The sequence below is a fragment of the Tachysurus fulvidraco genome, chromosome 5 (genome assembly GCF_022655615.1).
Source record: "Tachysurus fulvidraco isolate hzauxx_2018 chromosome 5, HZAU_PFXX_2.0, whole genome shotgun sequence".
In the NCBI taxonomy this organism is placed as follows: Eukaryota; Metazoa; Chordata; class Actinopteri; order Siluriformes; family Bagridae; genus Tachysurus; species Tachysurus fulvidraco.
Window position 1 is genome coordinate 18,747,488 of NC_062522.1, and position 23,672 is coordinate 18,771,159.

Consider the following 23,672-nt stretch of genomic DNA (forward strand, 5'->3'; position numbering starts at 1 on the left):
TGTTAGAATGGATTAAAGGTTTAAGTTAGATAATGATAGTATTTAGATAATGACAATGATATGATAAGTAAGGAACAGTGTTTTATTTTTATTATACAACGGCAATGAACCAACAATTACACTGTAAGGACAACTCATCATATTTTATTGCTTTATAATTACAAATAGTGAGAGTTTGACTCCTAACCCTAAGGTTGTGGGTTCGAGTCTCGGGCCAGCAATACCATGACTGAGGTGCCCTTGAGCAAGGCACCAAACCCGCCAACTGCTCCCGGGACGCCGCAGCATAAATGGCTGCCCACTGCTCCGGGTGTGTGTTCACGGTGTGTGTGTGTTCACTGCTGTGTGTGTGCACTTCGGATGGGTTAAATGCAGAGAACGAATTCTGAGTATGGGTCACCCTACTTAGCCGTATGTCACTTCACGTAACATCACTTTCGTCACATAGTGTTCTGGTGCATCGAAACAACAACTTGGTTCCTGCTATGAATTTTGCTATAAAGCCCCACCATTGTCTCCTTTTTTGTCTCTTAATAAGACAAAAAATATGCAGCTTGTCGTGTTACTGAGAAACCTCAGCATCCCACCCTTAACACTATGCTTTGTCTGAAAATCCAAAGGAATTGCTTTAGCCCAACTGTTATTGTTAATGTGTTAATGTGCTGACGTGACAAAAAAATGTGAAATAAATATCAGCTCACATAAAAGTTACTATATTAATAATTTGATACATCTTTAAAACTTGTTTATGTTCAGTGTCCTCCATAACAAGTCCCTATGTAAGATGTTAGGATAGAAATGATGTATTACAACGAGTGAATTAATACATTAATATAAAGTACGAGCTGCTGTTCTGAAAATTAATCAACACCGTCTACCCAATCAGAATTGAGTGTCCACAGTACAGTGCTGTAAGAAACAATAAATGAATGCAACAGGCATTTAAAATGAAAACCATTTGAAGCACCAGCTCATTATCAAGTACAGAGACAGAGGTGCAAGTGCAGTACATGAAAACACGTAAGAACACAACATAACATAAAAACATGAACAAGAACTAGGCAAGCACAGAAATAGACACAAACACCAAGTGAACATGACAAACACTAGACAAATAGTGCTATGACTGTCAGAAAGTAAATATCAGTGCTCATTATAAATAAAATTGATCTCAGGTCGCCCGTGATCTCACGTGAAGTGTAGGAGCCGATGTTTAATGCAGTCCAGTTGCTGTCCTTGGCACTGACACTTAAAATTTCTGCAGCTTCCTGTCTTTGCTAACTCATTTTATGCAGCTCACAGACTTTTCAGACATTTTAATAGATTTTAAAACTTCATCAATCTTTGACTTTTCAATTAGCTCCTCCATTTTCAAAAATCGAGCATTTTCATGATGTATGTGCTTTTTTTTTGTTATGAAGGGTAATAATTCAGCTTGATAAATGGCAAACAGCACACTTTTCTTGAACACTTGAGGCAAAAATATGGCTATGCAAATGAGCAATGGATTTAGCCAAAACAGACAAAGATGACAAAGTGGAGTATGAACAAAACATCACATACAGTACTAAGCCTTACATAGTCTTTAGTGTGCCTCGTAATGCATTTTAAATGTGTAGGATGTCTGTAAAATTTAACAGTTTTACCTAGCTTGGTATGATTTCAGAACACTCAGAACACACCATTGTGTGATGTTTGTTATGAGATATACAGACATATGGATCCCAATGATCCAGAAAGTTTAGAGAAAGCTCAGTGCAGCTTCATTACCTTCTATGCATTTATTAATTCAATTTGCTTGCCAGAATTATTTGGACTCATTTAAAGCCTATCCTACTGGAACCATATCTGACAGTGAGTTTACTGCTCCAGTAATCACCTGAAAAGATCAGAGCTGCCTTTCATTTTCAGCAATCTCTGTTTTGTTAAATAATTACATTTCGCGTGTATGTAAGAAGGGTACGTGTTCATGGGTCAATGAGTAATGGAGGAAATTCTGTCTAGCTATTGTTTTCTGTCAGCCTAGTGTTAGGACCTGGTCCATAGCTCAGGCTATCCAGTGATCGAGGTGTTGAACATTAAATAAACAGATACAAACAAACAGAATACATCAAAAATAAAAGTTGTATTCTACAGTGGTGTTTTTCAGAGTGAAAGGTTTGATCAAAGATAGATTACAGACAGAGGAATGCGATGGTACTGCGGTGTTGATGATAAGCTTTATGCGCGAATGCTGCTCTTTAAGGCCTACAGCCAGAACGCTGACATCTCTAACAGGAGGAATGAGGGGTTTTGTGGGGATTTTGCGCACATACACTTATTTATTTCAATACCTAGCCCTACTGCAAAAGCCTTTCTGACAGCAGGTTTGCTAGAACATGGTTGTCCATACAGTATGTAACTCTCAGCCAGTCAGTCCTTATGTTTGTCCTTGCTGTGACTTTAAGAATTATATATAATTTATCATTGGAAGAATGTACAGTTCTGAATGATTGCCTATTATATAATTAATACTCACAGTGTTCAAAGTCCAGCTGGACAAGAATTATAAATGAAAGGGGTTATGCAATGTGTCACATCTGCAGACGTCACAGACTCTTTCACTGTACGCTATAAACATACCCCCCCAGGACCACCTGCACTCCCTCGTTCCCAGTCACAATCCTTCTGATAATGTTCACCTCTGTTGAATTAATATGGTGTGTTAGCACTGTTAAAAAGCACCTTTTCAACAGGTCCATATTTGTGCAGGCTACATTTAATGCACTCACTTCTGTGATGTTACAAGTCTTGATGTTCTGCTCTTGTCTATCTGGATTTTGACCAAGTACAGTATAATTTCTGCTTTTTGACCATGTTTGCCTTAGCTTGTTGGGAACCAGCTTGTATCCCAATCAGCCTGTGCCTGTTTTACCTTGTGATTTGGATAGTTTGCTATGCACATTAACTGGCTTTACTGTGGATAATTTAGCTTCATATTTTCTGGTTTTGACAAATTTTACTCCATAATATGTACCAGCACTACCATCTGTTACAAGACAATCTGCTTTTACTTCACTACATGCAGAGTATATTTTAAGACATTTTTATAAAAAACAAAAAAACATCAATACTATTATTTTTATATATATGTATAACAAGGTGTGTGTGTGTGTGTGTGTGTGTGTGTGTGTGTGTGTGTGTGTGTGTGTGTGTGTGTGTGTGTGTGTGTGTGTGTGTGTGTGTGTGTGTGTGTGTGTGTGTGTGTGTTTCTGTGTGTTGCATTCGGCATACCATTTTCTCTGAGATTCGCAATGTTAAAATCACATATAATAAACTGACATATTAAGCAAGGTTACTTATAGCAGCTTTGCCCAGATTAGACCATATATAAGCTTAAACCGATAACTAATAATACACATCAGATTCATCAAATACAAAGTTTTAATATTTTTTTTGCATTGTTCACTCTTGGCCTTTGTTATGAAAATGATTGCTTTTGCATGGTTAAATAATTACCTTTTTTTATTTACAATGCATTCTTTCAATTTTTTATGTTAGTTCTTATTATTCAAATACTATTCATTCATATCTGTCTTCATTTTTATTCATGAACACTGTAACTGACAATAAAAGACTTTGTTATCCCTCTTCTTGCTTCTTGCAGTTCTAGGATTTTGTTACTGGAATGCCACAGTAACAATGCAGCTACACAGTTAATGTACCACATTTACAATCCACTTAGAGAACGACTTCTGCCTTGACCCAGCCATTACCATTCAAAGCATTCATAAGAAGGTGGTCAAAGATTTAACATGTACTTGCTTGATTGAAAAACGTTCTTAGACCATTAGGCTGAAAGTCTCTTTTTAAATGTTCCGGCCTTTATATGGATTAAACACTAAGGTTGCAAAAGTGCTAGGGTCTTGTTGCACTTTGGATGTTGAGGACAGACGGTAGATTTGCAGATCAGCAAAATACACTTCACATCCAGACAGCCTGAGTAAGTTTATTACAGCTTCATCAGATTTGGCTATTGCTCCACAGAAGTACACAAACTGAAACATCTTTAGGAGAATGAAAACTAATGCATGTCAGCAGAAGGTCTGGTTACACTCATATAAACATGCACACATACACACATGTACACACACACACACACACACACACACACACACACACACACACACACACACACACACACACACACACACACACTGATGTGGGAGGTCTGTCACTTTAATGCGGAGGATGTCAAAGAAAAGCTGTCTGCTCAGCACCAAGCCACGTCTGGACAGACTTCCTGTGATTTGCCTGATTAATATTTTACTTTGCATTACATAAGATTGGGGTCTTCTGCAGCTTCTCTATGTGTGGAACTCAATCAAAACTCATAACCACAGATTGAGGCTACTGAGAAACGGCTAATACATTTTAGGGACAAGGCATGCTGCACCACCTTCATTATTCATCTTGCTTGGCAGGAGCCCTCTGTCAAACTTTAAGCACTAATAAAGTTTACAGCCATGTCCGCCTCCAGCTCGCCCCTTTATGTGTTCCTGAAATGCAGAGTTGCCAACTATATTTATGTTACGCTTCACAGAGGAGATCAAGATTTCTTTTTTCTTTTTTTGCTCTTTGGAATGTTTAGCATAGTGATTAATCTTGCAGTAATTAAAGTCCTGTATTTGAGTCACAATATCACAAACTTCTCCTAGTAGTGTGTAACAAAACAATTCCATATCCTCAGGCATCATGTGCATAGCCTGTTATATTAGCATGCTTTGGTATGTCATCAATAGTGATATAATGCATATGCCTCCAGCATGGATATCATGAGAGAGAGTGTGATAAATAACAGCCGAGCTGGGCATAAAGTGTCTTGAATAAAGGATGGCAGCCCTGGCTTTCAGGGAGATATATTGATTAGTAAGTTTCAAGTTGGTGTTAGTATTCCTGTGACGGTGCTTGATTTTTTTTTCATATTCATACATACATTATCTTGGACTATAGGCATTTGTCTTCACCATTTGTTTAAGCTGGGGAATTATTGTGTGCTGGGGAAAAATAATATGCTTAAGATCAGACTCATATCCGTATATTCTTCAATACTCTATTGCCGTAAAGCTTTACTAAACTGTAATCAACAATCCTGGATCTCCATCAGTATTTTTCCAGCTATTGAACCTTATTTTTTGTCTCTTAAACAGTTTTCACTTGGAGCTGACCTCCATTATTCTGTTTAGATTTGACAGGAATTTCTATTGAATTCAATGCACAGCTTAGCGGCCAGTTGGCACAAGAGGAGGATTTCACTCTTGATTGCACATTTTATACCCTGTGGGCAAGTGCAAACTGCTGCAATGTTCTTTTCACTGGCCTTGGACCCTTTCAGGGGGTATCCCAGACATTCACATTTATAAACATATCACATTTATTTTTTTTTTATATCCTGAAAAATGAAGACTACTTTTTAATAATAAATGAGTATAATGTATACAAGAAAGTGGAGTCACATTCTTTGTTCATCAATAATTCAGTTCTGTTTAGTTCTGATTGTCAATGACCAGTATTACCAACTTAAAAAAAAATGCCCAGTAAGTCCAGATCAGTGTTGTTTTTTTTTAAATCATAACTAATTAAAAATATCATAACTAATATATATTCTTGGTGTGATTGTCTTGCTCACTGAAATGTATCTTTCCCATGCAATGTTAGGATTTTAAATTCATAGTTTTCAGACTGCTCTCCTAATTTCTTTTATTTTTATTTTTTTTTATATATAAATAGAATACATCCTTTGAATGTTAATTTGAATAATGTGTTATAGATTTTAGTACATTTCAGGAAGTTTCATGTGGCATTTGAAATCCATCAGTGATTTTATCCCAGAATACCAGCGAAACTGTGTAACTTACAACTGGCTCGATCAGAAATGCTTTCTGATGCACTAGACTTTTTTCAAACGAAGGTCAATAAAATCCAGTGTAGTGTCACATGATAATCGATCAGTAAAACCTAAATTAACTTTGCAATCAATACAGGATGTAACCCTCCATATATAGTGAGTGTGGCAGGACACAAGTGCTTAAACTCAGTATTGCTTTTGTTGGGCCAAATCCAATAGTCATAATTGGAGACCATAGCAAATGTCAAACACAGACAGAAAGGCTTAATACAGGGCAATTCATAATAGAGAATCAACAAATGGAAACTTGGGTCAAAACCAGGGAGCACTATGAACATATCATTACAACACAGATCTTGAGAGTGTAAATAGGCAATAAACACAATATAGAACAGGTGAACACAATCTGGCAAAAATGATTGATACAGTAAGTCAATGGTGGAGACAGAAATAAGACAGAACCTAAAACAAACACCAGCAATTGGCACTCAAACACACCTTTTTTTATGTAGATATTGTGGTTGAAGTAAAGCCACGTAAGATGTGGTGTCTAAGGTGTTGAAATACAGTACCAACCGGAAGGTCACATGTTTAAAACCCAGCTCCACCAAGCTGCTAATGCTGGGCCTTTGAGCAAGGCCCTTAACCCTAAATAGCTCAGATGTATAAAATGCAATATAAATGTAAGTTACTCTGTATAAGGGTGTCTGCCAAATGCCATAAATGTAAAACCATGTTGTGGGTGAACAAATATGACTTACTGGGTGCCATTTTTATCTTATACATATTTTGCTTTCAGTTTGACATGTGACTTATTTTCAATTCAGTAATTTTTTTTAACCGCATTCATTCATTCATTCATTCATTCATTCATTCATTCATTCATTCGTCTTCAGTTAACACTCTAACCTGGTCAGGGCTGGACGATTAATCGCAGGGCTGGACAATCACAACTGGTTGACTGACCGATGAGGAACATATAAAATTCATGTACAATGAATCAAGCTCAAGATTTAACTGTTACAGCAACATTACCTGCTGCACCATTGTACCACTCATACATAACCAAAGAATCTGTAAAACTATGACCATAGGGTCAGGAGTTTCTATCCCATTCATTTTTAATTTAGACACAGCCTTATTATATATTCATAAAGTATATTCTGATAAAGAAACTGTAGGGACTGTATTTTTTGTCTCCCCATTTTACCCACCACTCTGCATCAAATGACTTCCTTACAAGCCCACAATCCCTATCTAAAGGGAAATTTTTTTTTAAAGAGTGAAGCAGTACCTACTCTACCGAGATTGAATCTGCTTGTCAAGACTTTTACACAGATTTCCCACAATTCTTTGAAGATTTTCTTTGGCTGTGAAGCTACTTGTTTATTTCTGCCTAAGGGTGAGCAGCGATTAACAATAATAAGCCACATGAGAGAAACAAAGTAGGAATGAAAGAGCTCAGATTTGGATGTACCTTATTCTTATTATACTGGTTGAAATTAAAAAAAAAATCATATATATATATATATATATATATTTCTTTCTTTCTTTCTTTCTTTCTTTCTTTCTTTCTTTCTTTCTTTCTTTCTTTCTTACCTTTCTTTGCATACATTACCAAACTGTGTTTAGTGAAACATAAGTGTCATGAGATGCTTGTATGCCATGTGATGCAAATGCAGGTAATTGATTTAAAAAAAAAAAAACACACACAAATAACAGAAAAATTAATAGGAATATTAAAAATAATTAGTAGGAAGGGCAAACAGGTAGACAAAGGTTAGAGTCAAAAACATCCGCATGTGCGCACACACACACACACACACACACACACACACACACACACACACACACACACACACACACACACACACACACACACACACACACACTCATCCTCACTCATTTTCTATCGCTTATCCGAACTTCTCGGGTCACGGGGAGCCTGTGCCTATCTCAGGCGTCATCGGGCATCAAGGCAGGATACACCCTGGACGGAGTGCCAACCCATCGCAGGCCACACACACACACACACACACACACACACACTCTCTCACGCAATCACACACTACGGACAATTTTCCAGAGATGCCCACACACACACACACATTCACATAAATGAAAACACTTGGCAGGCTTGGTAACATCAGGAACAAATAAATGAAACAAAGGTGCAAATCAAGCATAACAAAATTACACACAGGTGAACATAATCAGAAGGCTGGTGATTGTGATTGATTATGAGTGTCAGAGTGCAGATGTTTGCTGAGAGTTGGGATCCCTGGTGGCCATATTCGTCAGCCGTGGTGAAGCATAGTTTTTGACATTACGCTTGTGACAGTAGGGCTCGGATCAGTGGAGGTTTCAGATCAGCAGCCTGACATTGCTCTTACAGAGGATCTTGTAAAGTTTCGATTTAGCTTCTCTGAGACAGGTATTATAATAGCATTACCTGCAGTTTTCTTTCAAAGAAACGTAGAAGAAAGTTTAAAGAAAAACATCCCCCTAATAAAATAAGTTGAAATACATATTGAAATTATAACTGGAAGTGTGGGATGTAGAGGAAATAAGTACATTTAAAAAAGAAACCTTTCTGATGACTTTTTGCTTTTAAAGAAAAAAAATCACTGGTTTCAGATTGTCATAATCTCTCATCAATTTAATGCTGATTACAAAAAGGAGAAGTGATTTGTGGTATTTACTATTAGATGCAGTCGGATTGTCAGGCGTTGCAAACGATGTACGCATTCATTAAATAAATTGTAACTTCACAATGACTATCAAGATTATCACTAATTCAGTGTGAGCTGAAATATTATGTAAAATATTCCCCCAGAGTACAACCACACCTTCTGAATGCAAATTAGACATGCTTATAGTTTTCCTTTTGAGCCTTCAGACTGATGATACTTTTATCATGTTCCAGAAACACACTTCTGTCTACTTCTGTGTTGCTTATCACAGCAGTAAGATCTAACTGGATACTTTTTCTAAGATGTTTGTACATATAAGAGATTAATTGCACAGAATCTCACATGCAATTTCAGCCAACTGGCATCCAGCAGTACATTTATGAGATGGCGTTCTGCCATTTCATTGGCAAAGTTTTGAAACTGAAACAACAGAGCAAAAATCACCCGCCTTGAATTAACACCTACAGTCCATTTGGAGCCAAGTGAACATTGCAAGAGTTAATACAACATCTCCATGAAGACCAAAACAAATACAATGGGAAGTTTTGTAATAGTCTTTGATTGGAAGAAAATGTACAGGGTATTTCAGTGCCAGGCATCAGAAAATATCAGTTTCAAACTAAAGGCTAGGGGCTTGACATAATTTCTTGACAAGTATCAATAGTTCCTGAAACCAGAACTCAGTTAAACTCACTAGAGAATTTGCTTCTGCCCCCTGCTTTGTTCCAACACACTTGTCAGGTCCAGCATTGACACTGGCCCTTTAGACTGAGATTAGTTCTGACTTACACTGCACCTCTGTGTAGTGGTCAATTCCCCACAGTCGAGAACATTTTCTCCCTTCATGTGCCTACTGCAATTTATTTTACTTCTGTAGAAAATGTGCTGTGTAGAACAGTCGCAGTGCAACAACTCATAGAGGCAGTCCAGCCTGAAAGTGTATGGTGTATATATTAGACACAGGCTTTCAGAAATTCCCCAAAAAATCAGCAAAATACTTTATCAATTAAAAGAAAAACGAATATTACTATAGCTACTATGTGAAGAACAGCTTGCAGGTGTTTTTACGGACATCTTCAACCTGTCTCTTGCCCTAGTGACTGTGCCAAAATGCTTCAAAGCCACCATTGTTCCAGTTCCTAAACACTCCAGCCTGATGTGCCAGAATTACTATTGCCCAGTAGCACTGACACCCATTATTATGAAGTGCTTTGGGCAACTAGTCCTTGCACACCTTCCACCCACATTGGACCACATCAGTTTGCCTACCGGGGCAATAGGAGCAAGGAGGATGCTGTCTCCTTAGCACTACATTCTGTGCTCACACATCTGGACAACAATAACACCTATGCACAAATTCTGTTTGTGGACTTCAGCTCAGCATCATCCCTTCCAAGTTAATCATCAAACCTGGGGATCTAGGCATCAACGCCTCCCTCTATCACTGGATTATGGACTTTCTAACCAACCGACACCAGCATGTCAGGTCAGGCCACATCCACTCTGCCACCATCACAGGTGTACCACAGAGCTATGTGCTGAGCCCATTCCTCAATTCCCTCTTCATTCATGACTGCGGGCCTCTGCATGGATCTAATTCCATAATCAAGTTTTCTGATGACACCACAGTGATTGGCCTCATCACCAACAACAATAAGACAGGGAAAGGAAGAAGTGCAGCATCAGGCCACATGGTGCGCCAACAACAACCTGTTCCTTAACACCAGCAAAACAAAGGAGGTACATGGAGGCACGCAAGCCCCCATTAAATTTATTGAGTTGCCGTTTGAATGTGTCTCCAGCTATAAGTTCCTGGGGATCCACATCTACTGTAGGAGGACACCTCTAGCCTTGTCAAGATAGCTCACCAGTGCCTGTTCTGTTTGAGAACACTGAAGATGCATCACCTGTCTTCAGATATCCTGGTGAACTTTTTTCGCTGTGTGATTGAGAGCATCCTGACCAGCTGTGTCACTGTCTGGTATGGGAACTGCACAGCCACTGACTGCAAGGCACTGCAACAGGTGGTGAAATCCACCTAGCGCATTACTTTACTTTCATCCATTGATGACGTCCAAATAAAACGCTGTTTGTGTCGAGCTCACAGCATTCTTAAAGACTTCCTTCCACGCTGCTCAAAAATTGTTTGTCCCCCTTCTCTCCGGTAGGCACTTCAAGAGCCTCCGGACAAAAACCAGCAGACCGAGGAACAGCTTTTTCCCAAGGGCAGTCTCCTTACTGAACTATCGACTCGTGTATATTATGTCAATATAATATATAATATGTAACACCATGTACATGTCTATAGCATCCAACCTGTATATCTTGTCCATAGAATATTTACCTGTATGTTATCCTGTTCATACTGTAAATACTATAATCATATGGTAAATACTGTACATCTTGCAATTGCTGCTTATTGCTCTTCTGGTTAGTTACAAAACTGCATTTTGTTAAATTGTACTTGTACATGTGCAATGACAATAAAGTTGAATCTAATGTAATCTGATCTAATCTAATTTCATATAATCTAATAAAATCTACTACTACTACTACTAATAATAAGAAATATTATTATTAGTATCATTATAATTATAATGATAATAATTATTTTTATGTTTGTTATAAGATGGAATGAATATTACTTGTTACATTTTCACATCAGTGTAATAACCATTTTAATAGAAATAAGCAGTGTAGTGTTCTCAGTCTCACTCATTTTCTACCGCTTATCTGAACTACCTCGGGTCACGGGGAGCCTGTGCCTATCTCAGGCATCATCGGGCATCAAGGCAGGATACACCCTGGACGGAGTGCCAACCCATCGCAGGGCACACACTCTCATTCACTCACGCAATCACACACTATGGACAATTTTCCAAAGATGCCAATCAACCTACCATGCATGTCTTTGGACCGATCGAGGAAACCGGAGTACCTGGAGGAAACCCCCAAGGCACGGGGAGAACATACAAACTCCGCACACACAAGGCGGAGGCGGGGATCAAACCCCGACCTTGGAGGTGTGAGGCGAACGTGCTAACCACTAAGCCACCGTGCCCCCTCAGTGTAGTGTTTAGATATAAAAAAAAAAGCATGGCACTAATATGAGGGCACATATCCCTTTAAATATTTGCCTAAATTAATAATATCATACACTGGCTTAGGCCATGAATTTCATCCAAAGTAGCCAATCATAATCTTAATTGCACAAAATGTTCTTCTTGGTTCACTTTCATGTACTTCGCAGTGTTACAAAGGTAAAATCAATTAAGTCTATAATAAGGTCACTCTCCCTCTTCTTTGCTGCTGGATGATATGAGTGAGTCATTTGAGATAAATACTAATTTGACTCCAGGGAAGACACTGCTGTGCAAAACCAGACATGTTTCTTAAAAAAAAAAAGGAAGCAGATGGGGTGTTGGTGCAGTGCATTTCCACTCACAAAACCTAGATGAATCAGTTTGAATGATGATACTTACAATAAATCATGATTCATTTTATTTTGACACAGTGCATTTCGATTTTTAATATAAATAGTAATGTAACTTCAGAATTGGCATCATTTCAAAGTGTTCAGAATGATTTAGTGATTAATTAATGGTCCATGAACCTCTTATTCCCCATTTAATGGTTTAATAATTAAGTAGCATTAATGTTGGTTTCAATCTCAATATCCAGTGAATCATTTTCACTGAGATCAAAAAACCGCATTAGATCTTTTTTTTCTACGAATTTACCTTTTTTTCTCTGTCGGGGTGGGGGGACGGGCGGTGGGCTGGGGCGGGGGCAGATATTCTTCAGCACACTACCAAAACAAATGTGTTAACTACTGTATAAAGACTGTGTTTGCTAAAAAGATTGGACAAGTTCCCCCTAATTTTGTCACCCACCAGTGAGCCAGCTTTTTCCCATCATACAGCAGCTACCAACTGAGAAGCATGAAGCCTAACATATGCTTGTTTCAAGACACATGCAGCCATTTTTTTGAACTGCTGCTCATGCTGTGTCATATGGCACTCTGAGGAAAGCACTATTTACCCTCTTTCACGTACATGAGATCATAGATTCCTTTTTTCCAGCAAGAATCACTGTGATTGACAGGAGAAGAGTATGTCATTGTTATTTGTTTATTTATTTATTACTCCTTTGGCTCCTGGCCACAGATATCTGTGTTTCATCAGGGTTTGTACTTGCTATCTCCTGACAGTAGGACAAAAGCTTTTTTTTTGCTCGACTCAGGAGCCAAGGATTGGACTAATTATTTTCTAGCTACTATCTAAGCTTGAATAAAACAGTGGTGACGCTTTATGTCAAATATTCTTGACAGCTGGTTTTTGTTATTGGATGTACTGTAAATGCTTTTTCACTGTGTTCAATTTGAGAAAGAAATGGTCCCTGCTCAAAGCATGTGTTGGTACATGGGGCTGTTTGGATTCAACTGAAGTTTTTCCTCCTTAGTGAGTGAAGAATGGAACGTTGTTATTTGTATGGTGGGATGACAAGATTTACTCCTGACAACTCCCCTGATTTACTCCTGACAGCTCATTCAACAAAAAAAGCTTGATTAATTTGTCTTTACCCTAAGAGTCTTTGCAAATTGCTTACATAATCCTCACCAACGTCTTGGCTTTTTTCTTCTGCCGAATGCTGAGAACCAAAGTGTAGGATTGGGACACCATATCTGTATTGATTTAACACCTCGTTGGGAAAGTGACAGCTGAATCAAGATTAACACTCCTGCTCAATATCTGCACCGCGTGCCCATTTCTTTTCAATCCCATTAGTTGAGAGGTGATAGCCAAGCTGGCTGACAAATCTGTTTACACTGTCAAGTGTGTTCGATGGCAAACACGCCAGCAGCAATCTGCTGCCTTATGAAAGCTTTTTATTTTGTCTGTACTTTGGCATTGATAAATAACCTACTTGCTATGTTGCTCCACTGTCCTTATGCAGCCCCAGAGTCTGTATATAACATTATAAGTTTTAATGTTTGTTGGTCAACAATTTTTGCCTGACAGTCGAGTTTTTGGGACAGATGAAAAGAAGTTGGAAGAAATGAGTTATAAAGCCAGATGTGGAACCAGATGTTCTCCCTATGCAGTTCAGTGAAATGAATATGAAATTTAATGCAACTGCTAAGATGGGGTTTGTTGATATTTTTGTGAGAATTTAGAATTTAGTTTTGTTTGACTGAAACTTTGTCCACTTAAATATTCCCAAGTTCAAATAAAAATAAATACTGCAAGCCATCATGTGTTTTAGAGGAAAACTTCTGGAGCTGTCATCCTATTATTCAGTTTAATAGTCCTTGACTGTCACCCATACATACTTCCACTCTTAGATCTCTCAGGAGACCAATGACCCTGCCAAGGTTCTATCAAAATCCAACTCGGTTACATTTCACCTCAAATGAAGTCATGCCACACACTTTAGGTTGTTATTTTCCCAAGAGTCCTCATTTGTGATAAGAAGACGCCATTTTATACAACCCTTCGTCTTTATCCCCAGTGACACATTCTCTACTAGTGGTGAAGGGCAAAGTCTAAACTCTTCAGTCTGTTGAGTCAGACAACACCAGAGGACGAGCCTTGTGTGCTGCACTCTTATTTAGAGTGGCTCTTAAAGGAACTCACTCGAGCGGAAGTGTTCATTAACTGAACAGATCTTGACAGGAGAGAGGATCTTTTGTTTCCGAGCATTAGTGTGCATCAGTACAAAGCAGTAATGGCTCCATAGCATCCAGATCCTAGTAGGCACATGGATTCATTATAATGTTACCTATCTACTGTCTGTATACTCCTCACCAAGGAAAAAACATCATGCTAAACTAGAGCATGTAGTACTGTTCACAAGCTTTCAAACAAGCCTGTATTATATATTTGGTTATGTACCATTGGTGTTATAACAGGTAGTAATATAGGACCACTAGGATATGTAGAACAGTGTTATCTTTGTATTGGTCATTACTGGTTACATAACAAACCCCACAGTTTCAATTTATTGCCATTTTCACTTTCAATAAATTATGTTTGAAATCATGGGGGTTTTTATGTTTCATTTCTAACATAAAACAGAACATGATTTTTGAGATTTCTGGGCCAGTATAAAATTTGGCCTGAACCATACTGTGAAAGTATAAAAGAGGTAAAAATAATAACTGGTAATCACTACCCCAAATATCATCATATTCAAACATTTTTTAAGCCTCCTATAGCAAAGCAATTTCCTAAAGATTACAATATTAAATTATTACTGAATTAAACATTACACTTTGTAACTATTTATATGTATGTGTTATGTTGTGAAACGTCTGCAATATACAATAGCGTCTGTTATAAATTACGGAGTAGCTGCTAAAAATAGTCTGTCTCTCTCAGCCTCTTTCTTGTCACACAACTTTTTATTGTCATTTTACAAAGAAATGTGAAAATGCAAACTCCTGTATCTTGTAGATTTTCACAAGATAAATAACTCACTGACTGTCACAATACTAACTGACTTTCCCTGGTTTTGATTTGTTTTTGCTCTACTGTCAGATACAAGCTGTCATAGAAAGTATTTGCAAGAATTAAAATCACTGTGATGCTGTGCATAGCTTTACTGTTCAGTTCCTCTGCCCTAGGGTTGATCCTGAACTCAGATTACTGGTTGTGTGTAACTTAGCATGTTCCCTTTGTGTACTTGTGGGTTTCTTTAGGGTTCACTGGTTTCTTTCCACTGTCCAAAAACAATAAATTAGATACAATAAATTAGATAATACACCAAAGCCAGGAGCAATATATAATAGACTTACATCGTTTTTATTGTCTGCAAACCTTTCAGGAGTATCTTAGACATTCTCTGACAAATATATATATATATATATATATATATATATATATATATATATATATATATATATATATATATATATATATATTGTTGACAAAGCTTTTTTTCTCTCTGCTATACCAACATAAAAATGTTCTGTGACAGTAATTATGGACAACTCTCTATGTTGAAGGGTGAAAATATATGGCTTTCATGTATAATGAGGGAATTACAGAGATTATTCATGCTGATTTATAAAGGACATAAACATGAAAATTAAATGCTGTCATGATGGATTTAGCTAGTAATTAAACAATGTGTTTGGCCAGTAAATAAATTGTTTTTCAGCAGAAACCTAGGATGCAATTCTAGGAGACTTATTTTACATGGGTCAACAGACTATATAATAGCACAACTGCTGTTTCTACAATGATCTTTTGCATTGTGGTTTTTATGTACTTTTTTATGTATATATCATAACTGGGAAATAACTTGAATTACTTTGCATTTAATTACATTGTCTTATTATCCTGATTGTTTTGGGGTGTTTTAATGTAATTTTTTTTTTGGTTATTTCTGTAATGTTTAAGTCATGGGATTGTTTGAGCTTATAAATGTTAAAGAGCTTTGTTTCACTGTAATTATTGCTTATATAGATAATATAAAATATATGCTTAGTGGTTAGCACGTTCGCCTCACACTTCCTGGGTTGGGGGTTCGATTCCCGCCTCCGCCTTGTCTGTGCGGAGTTTGCATGTTCTCCCCGTGCCTTGGGGGTTTCCTCCCCTGGTCCAAAGATATGCATTGATATTGGTTGATTGTCATCTCTGGAAAATTTTTCAAAATTGCATTAGATACAAAGGACATACTTTAAGCTTTAATTAATTTTCAAAATAAGTATTTACATTCAAATTGAGTGAATGGTATAGGAATTACAGCACATTTTTATGTCCTCACATTTAGCTGTCTTCAGTTCATGCTTTTGCTTGTTTTACCTTCAGATTTACTTTCAGAATGTGAAGCACATGCTTAAGTGGATTCCACATCTTTCTCTGAAAAATGTCTTGAGCTGTTTCAAAGTATGCATAGGATCATTGTCCATCTGGACTATGAAGTGCTGTCCAGTGGGTTTTCTGTGGACTTCTAAAGTGTTGGTGTATCAGAGCTCATGCTTTCTAACAAAGGGTACCCAATAATTAATTTGGCCCAAAGTGTACCCAATAATTAATGAATTAATATTTTTGATATTATCTCATTGTTGCATTTGTTCAGAATTGTTAGCTTGTTGGACTTCATAAAGTCATATTTAAATAAACTTTACACAGTTTACTTGTAAGGAGAGTAACAATACACACTCTAGATAACACACACTAGGACATAGAACAGCTGAGCAGTTAATAGTCCAGTTTGGCCTCTTACAAATGGAGGAACTGTTATTGTGATTTGTTTGATACACAAAAAGAATTAAATAAGCAAAAGCTCTTTGTGTGCATTTCATAGCTCTAGGACAGAAGATATAGAATTGGTGCTTTTGAGAATTTATGGCACTAGTGTAATGGCACACATTCACTCTCTTCATTTTCTTTGGCCTGGAAGATTTCTATGCTTTAATTATTCATGATATGACATAAGATGGTTCATCAAATTGGTAAAGCAAAACAAACTCGGGGATATACAAACCTGTATGGACAACTCATCAGACATAGTTCTTTAACTTGTTATGAAAAGAGGAAGTGTGGTGTTTAAAAGGTTTAAAAGATTTCTATTTCTTTCCATGGAGTTTATAATTCACATAGGTAGACATTAAGAAAAGCAAAGTCTGAAATGCAAAAATACACATAAAGACAGAAGAGATGTGTGTTTATGTGAATTAATTGCACATCATGTGGATCTGGTTTGAATTAAAGTGTTGCTTAAATGCTGGAATTGGAAAAAAAGGCTTCAGAAACAATATTTTTCAGTGTGAAATGACTGTAATTCTCACCGAGACAGTGACACTGTTGCCAAGGGAAGCATAGTGGAGAGGGCAAGATTGTGTCAGGTAGAAATAACCGGTTCACTGACATAGAAGAGATAACAACAAATGCATTTTTCTCCTCTTGTGCATTTTTTTGGTTGTTCACTCAAATGTTTAAGTACAGCATGTTCCTCATCCCTGAATAATAAGTTGCTTGTGGTTAATTATTGCCAGTAAAGTAATTTTTAAGGGTGTATTTAATGAAGGTATTGTATGAGTACAGTACATTCCCACTCCAAAATCTATTGGAAATTCTTCCCAGAAGAGTGGAGGTTGTTATTCTTAACAACGGTACCTAATTCTTTAATAGTGGTTTCAAAAGGAAAATATAAATGTTATGATGAAGTCTCAACAAAATTTTAGCCAAACACTTTAGAACTCCAATGAAGCATGGTTTTTTTATGGGCTCCTATAGAAAATATTCAAGTACATTATGATTTAATGGGATCAAAGATTAACACTCAGCGGATAACAGGTTTAGAACATGTAATTTTTAGGCCAAACCAAGATGCACAGCTTCATTGAGAGTCAATGAGTGTGTAGGTGTTTGGCTTTTGCATAGATATCTCAATCTTTTCGCTCTTTGCTTGTCCCACCTGGGTGCACTTTTTTTTTTCATGTGATAACATAGAGACCTCAGAAAAGTGCTGAACCTCATAATCAACTGCCAAGTGAGACGATAATAAACAGGACTGCTGTCTCAAAGGTCTCACTTCTAATTTGTTGACCTGGTTTTGGAAAAGCCTTTTGTTGTTCTTAAGGCCTGAGAGTTAAACATGTCTGCCAAGTAAAACATGAATCACACACACATTATTTATAACAGACATCTGTACTTTTGAATAAAACACCAGCCACCAAGGATTTAATATATGATATATTTTAAGTGGTTTGCTCTTTTTTTTTTTTTTTGGTTTGTTTCTATAAACTACATATCTGAAAGCAGCCCAATTCTGAAACATTAAGGTAGATGCTAGAATTGCATTTAAAGGAAACAAGATATTAAATGGATCGATTATCTAGAGTAGCCAGTGCCTGGCTGCACTTTGGCCAGCCAAATGAGTGAAGAAAAGGCTGGAAGGACTTGGCTCCTATTACAGTGCATTATCCTGTGATGGGACATATCAGAAAATGGACCCTCTTTCTCCTGCCTGTCAATGTGCTGTTGAAAAAGTGGAGACAGACTTTTGCTCAATAAGGCTGTCTCCCTTATACTTTGTATAATTTGGTGATATTGTCTAACACCAAATTAAAAACACAACTCGATTTATTGATCCAGCTGCACGTTAGTACATTGAGCTTTGGTGTTATCAGGCTGTGAAAAACTTCTATTTGCTGTAAAGATAACAAAGGTGGCATTGAGCAGCTAAAACTAGTTAAGAATTGAATGCACTTGCTCCCTTGGGAAATCTAGGCAAATGCATTTAAGTCTGTGTCTGTGTCTAGTCAGAGGCCATTTTGCGTACAAGAGCTTATAATTGTGGCTCGTTTAATGTTTCCTTCTGAGCACTGCCTACTTTTACGTACTTAGCCTAGAGCTAATATTGAAGGAATGCTGTACAAAAGCGTACAGGAACACCCAATTAATCCTCCTTAGTATGTCGTGTTGAGCTTTTCAAAGACCTTGTCTCGCAACACTGCCTAGTTCCCTTAACTAATATACACTTTAACCTGGCTACATCAAGGCTGTCCATGTCGTCAGTCCTGGAGGGCCATAGTCCACAGTTTAGTGATTTTTTTTCTCTAACACACATATTAAAGCTGCTAATGAGCTGTTTCGGTGAATCAGGCGTCTTTAAGTAGGAAAATCACTCAACTGTGCTGGGCTGTATTTATTCATAGATAGTGTGGTAAAGAAAAAACTAACTTAAATATATAATTTCTTTATGAATTTTTTAAAATGCTATTCATTATTATTCCACAGATTCTTATGTTTAAGGACATTCTTTGCAGAAAAACATGTTTTTTAAATATTGGATGACTTATGATTGTAGAGCAGAGGCTGATTCGATATAAGTGTTTTTATTAACAGTAAAAATACTGTATAAATACTGTATTTATATATATATATATATATATATATATATATATATATATATATATATATATATATATATATATATATATATATTTATCCTGTATACAACCATACATGGCATGATATGAAATGTTGTTTTTGACTGTCTATGATTTTAAACATATAATACAATTAAAAATAGAATTTATATAAACCAGAATTTAAATATTCATATATAAGGTAGGAAATGAAAAGATGTATAGAAAATATAAAAATGTAATATAAGGAATATAAAAATCAGTGGCAGAAACAATACGACTGTATATTGAATAAATTGCACATGTGCAATATAAGCAATATATGCTGTGTTGAAACAAGCTGAGGTAGTGGGTTGTGTCCAAGACCCAGTCCTATGTGTCGTCCTTGTTAGTGCCCTGAATGGCTCATTCTCTCTGTGGGGCCTTCAGGGACTGGAAGTGCTTCCCAGACCAGAACAGACAGAAGAGTCCATTGTTCAGATAGCTGAGGTCCTTCACTATCTTCCTGGCCTTGGTTCAGCATGACTTGCTGTAGATAAACCGCAGGTCACAGAGCTCAGTGTGGATGGTATGCTCAGCTGATCACACCACACTTTGGAGAGCTCACCTATTCTGTTTGATGCTGTTCCCAAACCAGGCTGTCAGGATGCTCTAAATAGTGCAGGTATAAAAGTTCCTTAGCACTTTAGAGGGCAGTGTAAAGTGTCTTAAGTGTCTAAGGTAGTAAAGATAGTAACAGACCTACTCTCCAGGGTGTTAGTGTGACAGGACCATGACACGTCATGTTTTGTATGAACACCAAGATAGCGGAAGCTGTCCAGTGTCTCCATTGGGGCCCTATTAATCTTAAGGGGGTGGTAGCTCCTACTTTGTGCTGACTTCCACTAATATCTCCTCTGTCTTGTTGATGATCAGGAGGTGGAAGTTCTCTTGGCACCAGGTCTCCAGGCTTAATCTCCTTTTCATTGTTATATCATCGGCAAACTGGATAATGGTGGTAGAGTAGAAAGTGTCAATTCTGTGTGGAAGCCATTATTCAGATAATAAAACGATCATGTGTTATAAATAGACATTTGTTATTATATTATGTTTATTTTATTATATTATTAAATTATTTTATTTTATTTTTTGTTCAGAAAACTTGACAGAAAAGTACATCTTGTTGGTGTGGTTTTATTTTCAATCAGGTGCAAGTGAGTGGTCTGATTCCAAGCTCAGCTTAACATGCTCAAATTACAAGAACCTGTGGTGCTCCTTAGTAACTGCCTGGATCATGGTAGTTAAATTATGTTACTTGTTTGTTTATACCTTGGGAAAATAAGATTAAATTCATTAGAAAGTATCATGGGTGGGTACAAACAAAATAATAATAACAAGAGTGGAGCAAAAAATGCACACAAATTGAATAACTGCCAGAGCCAGAATTCACACACTGTGTTGACAGCCAGCATTGCCACTTTTGGGTTTTTTTCAGTGTTTCCAGGAGCATAGTTGTATGGTTCATATTTAATAAGGCCCAGGTTTAGGGCACTTTGTATATACAGTATACATACACACACACACACTCACACACATATGTGTGTGTGTGTGTGTGTGTGTGTGTGTGTGTGTGTGTGTGTGTGTGTGTGTGTGTGTGTGTGTCTAGCTAGTCTTCCCTTTGCAAGCTATATGCTTGCAGCATAGTTGTTAGATGTAACAAGAAATATCAACATTGTACAATTAATAAATCCCAATATTGTCCATATCAAATTTCCATATTTCAATGCTAAAATGGTTTGTGCATCATTCTCTGTTACCAAGTAAATCTCACTAATCAGTCAAGCTAGTTGTGTTTGCAAGTTTCTCTAATCAAGAGTGAAAGAAAATCAGTAGTTGCTATCAGACTGAACAAATTAAAGCTGAAATTTAATTTGGAAATGCAAACCCAAAACAAAACATCAAATTAGCTCAAATTAGTCAAGATTTGATGATCCAAACAAATTTACTGCACATAACAATTTAATCCTCAGAAGTTAGCAGCGTCCTTGTAACAGAAGTTGATAATCTTAATCTTTCTCAACAGACAGATTTTTGTGAGGTGAAGAGTGGAATCAGTGTGTGTTTCTTGGAGTGGATTGTGGTGAGCCGTCAATGTTCTTCACTATCAGCCTTCTCTTTTCATCATAGAAAATGTTGAGTGATCATGATTGTGTCTCTGGTGATAATGAAACTGTCAAAGGAGGACTGAAGCACTCGATTGTGTTTTTGATGAGTGTCTATCGAGGCTTTTGATGATTAGTACCAACAAAAGATGTGGCGGATTAGACGCCCCTCCTTTGATGTTCTCCACATTTTGCTATTGTGATTCAGAATCAAAAGATGTCTTCTTTTCATACATCAAGCTTCTTAGAATTTTTATGCCATGCAAAATGAAACCACTTTATTAAATCATTTTTTCCCTTTTCATGCCAGATTTTTTCTGTCAGTAACATGTCATTACTAGGGGAAGTACAAAGTTTCCTGTGCATTGTATTGTTTGTATTATCATCTATGATGCCTTATTCTATTGATCACTGCATTCGATTAAAACAGATAGGGCTGAATACGCTGAACCTAATTCTATACATATCTCTCTTCCTCTCTCTCTCTCTCTATATATATACACAGATAGAGATCATATCAGGGATCAAGTTACACCCTGGGCAGTATCAATCCATTGTAGAGCACAGCCACACACCCTTTCAAACCCATACCCATTCACACACCACTAAAGACAATTCAGGGATGCTAGTTAGCCTACAAGGCATATCTTTGCATTGGGGGAGGAAACTTTCTGAAAAACATGCGAATAAACAAACTCACACCGCCATCCACCTTGTGTGCGCTAGATTCAAATCAGCAATCCTGGAATTGTGATACAAATATGCTAAAAATCTTACTATATAATTTTCCAATATTTAGTCGGAGGCCCTCAAAATAGCTGCTTTCTTTTGGAGAATCATTTCATTCAATATTTTTCATCAAGATAGATTACCAATCCTTGTATTCCAGAAAACATATATTTCAATGGAAAGAGAGGATGGAGCTGCAATTCCAGTAGTGGGTTTTTCAAAGGATTGTACCCATGAAATATTCATGAGCACAGCACAGCTAGGAACGAGGCTGAACTATGCTGTGATGCTTCCTCCATCAGAGGCTTGTGAATTGGGACAGAATGAAACACAGCCATGCTATTGTTAGAAAAAGGGCAACATGTCAAGCAATATAGATGAGATTGAGATTGGAGTCGAAATCATTGGAGTCCACTTCATGTTTTCAGGAATCATGGAAGTTCTGTGGCAGATGGCATCTGCCACTATCATTGTGAGGAGTCAGTGGGAGTTCTGTGAATAGATCTTGACTGATTTGAGATACTCTCCTACTGTATGTCTCCTCTTTTGATCTGCTGAAATGCTATGCAGCTGAACACAAGCTTTGTTATTTCCATTTGAGCCATTGTAAAACATTGAACTAGAATTTTTCCTTATCTAATATGTCAGGAAACAAAAGTGGATCTACCAAGTAGGATGCTTTAATTGCTGTCAGCTGTTGCAATTAGTTACAGTCAGAATATGAATTACACAATGACATACTTTTCTTTTTCTTGATTGTAATTGTAAACAAGTCCTATTAAACTCAGTGAACCATTTCAGTGAACTGAAGTCTGAGGCTAATCAAATGTTTGTGATGTACTACCTATTGGCCTAGCTAATATACAAATTGCAAAGTACAGATATTATCATGGAGAGCTTGTTGGTGCAGTGGGTAGCTTTGTCGTATCACAGCTACTTGGTTCCCTGTTCAATCTCTGTTCAATTTCTGTGAATGCCTGGGTGCGGTATAGTCAGGGACAGCTATTATATATTATGTCTGAAAAATTGGAGTGAAACTTACCAGTGCAAAGGGTCTATCCCAAACCAATATGTATATTACAACAAAAACAAGGTGACTGTAAGTTCAATTTTTTAGTTTGTTTCTAGTGTTTGAAATGTTTTAATTCCTGTCTTCAAATCAACTGGACAGTAGAGAAAGCACATGTCTTTTTTGCATTTAAAATGATATAAATGTACAATATAATGCTTCTTTACATTTGCTGATCTCTTTACCACCATTTTAGGTAAAGCTTTGTCCCCTTTATATTTCAAAACACTTCATGAATATATTTTTTAAACCTGTGTGACAGATTAAAAGA

At 37.1% G+C, this 23,672-nt stretch overlaps 1 protein-coding gene across 2 annotated transcripts in view; it reads left to right on the forward strand.

Moving 5' to 3' along the window:
• Nucleotides 1-23,672, forward strand: part of grm4 (glutamate receptor, metabotropic 4) — a 153,922-nt gene that overhangs the window by 61,861 nt on the left and 68,389 nt on the right. The window lies entirely within an intron of this gene.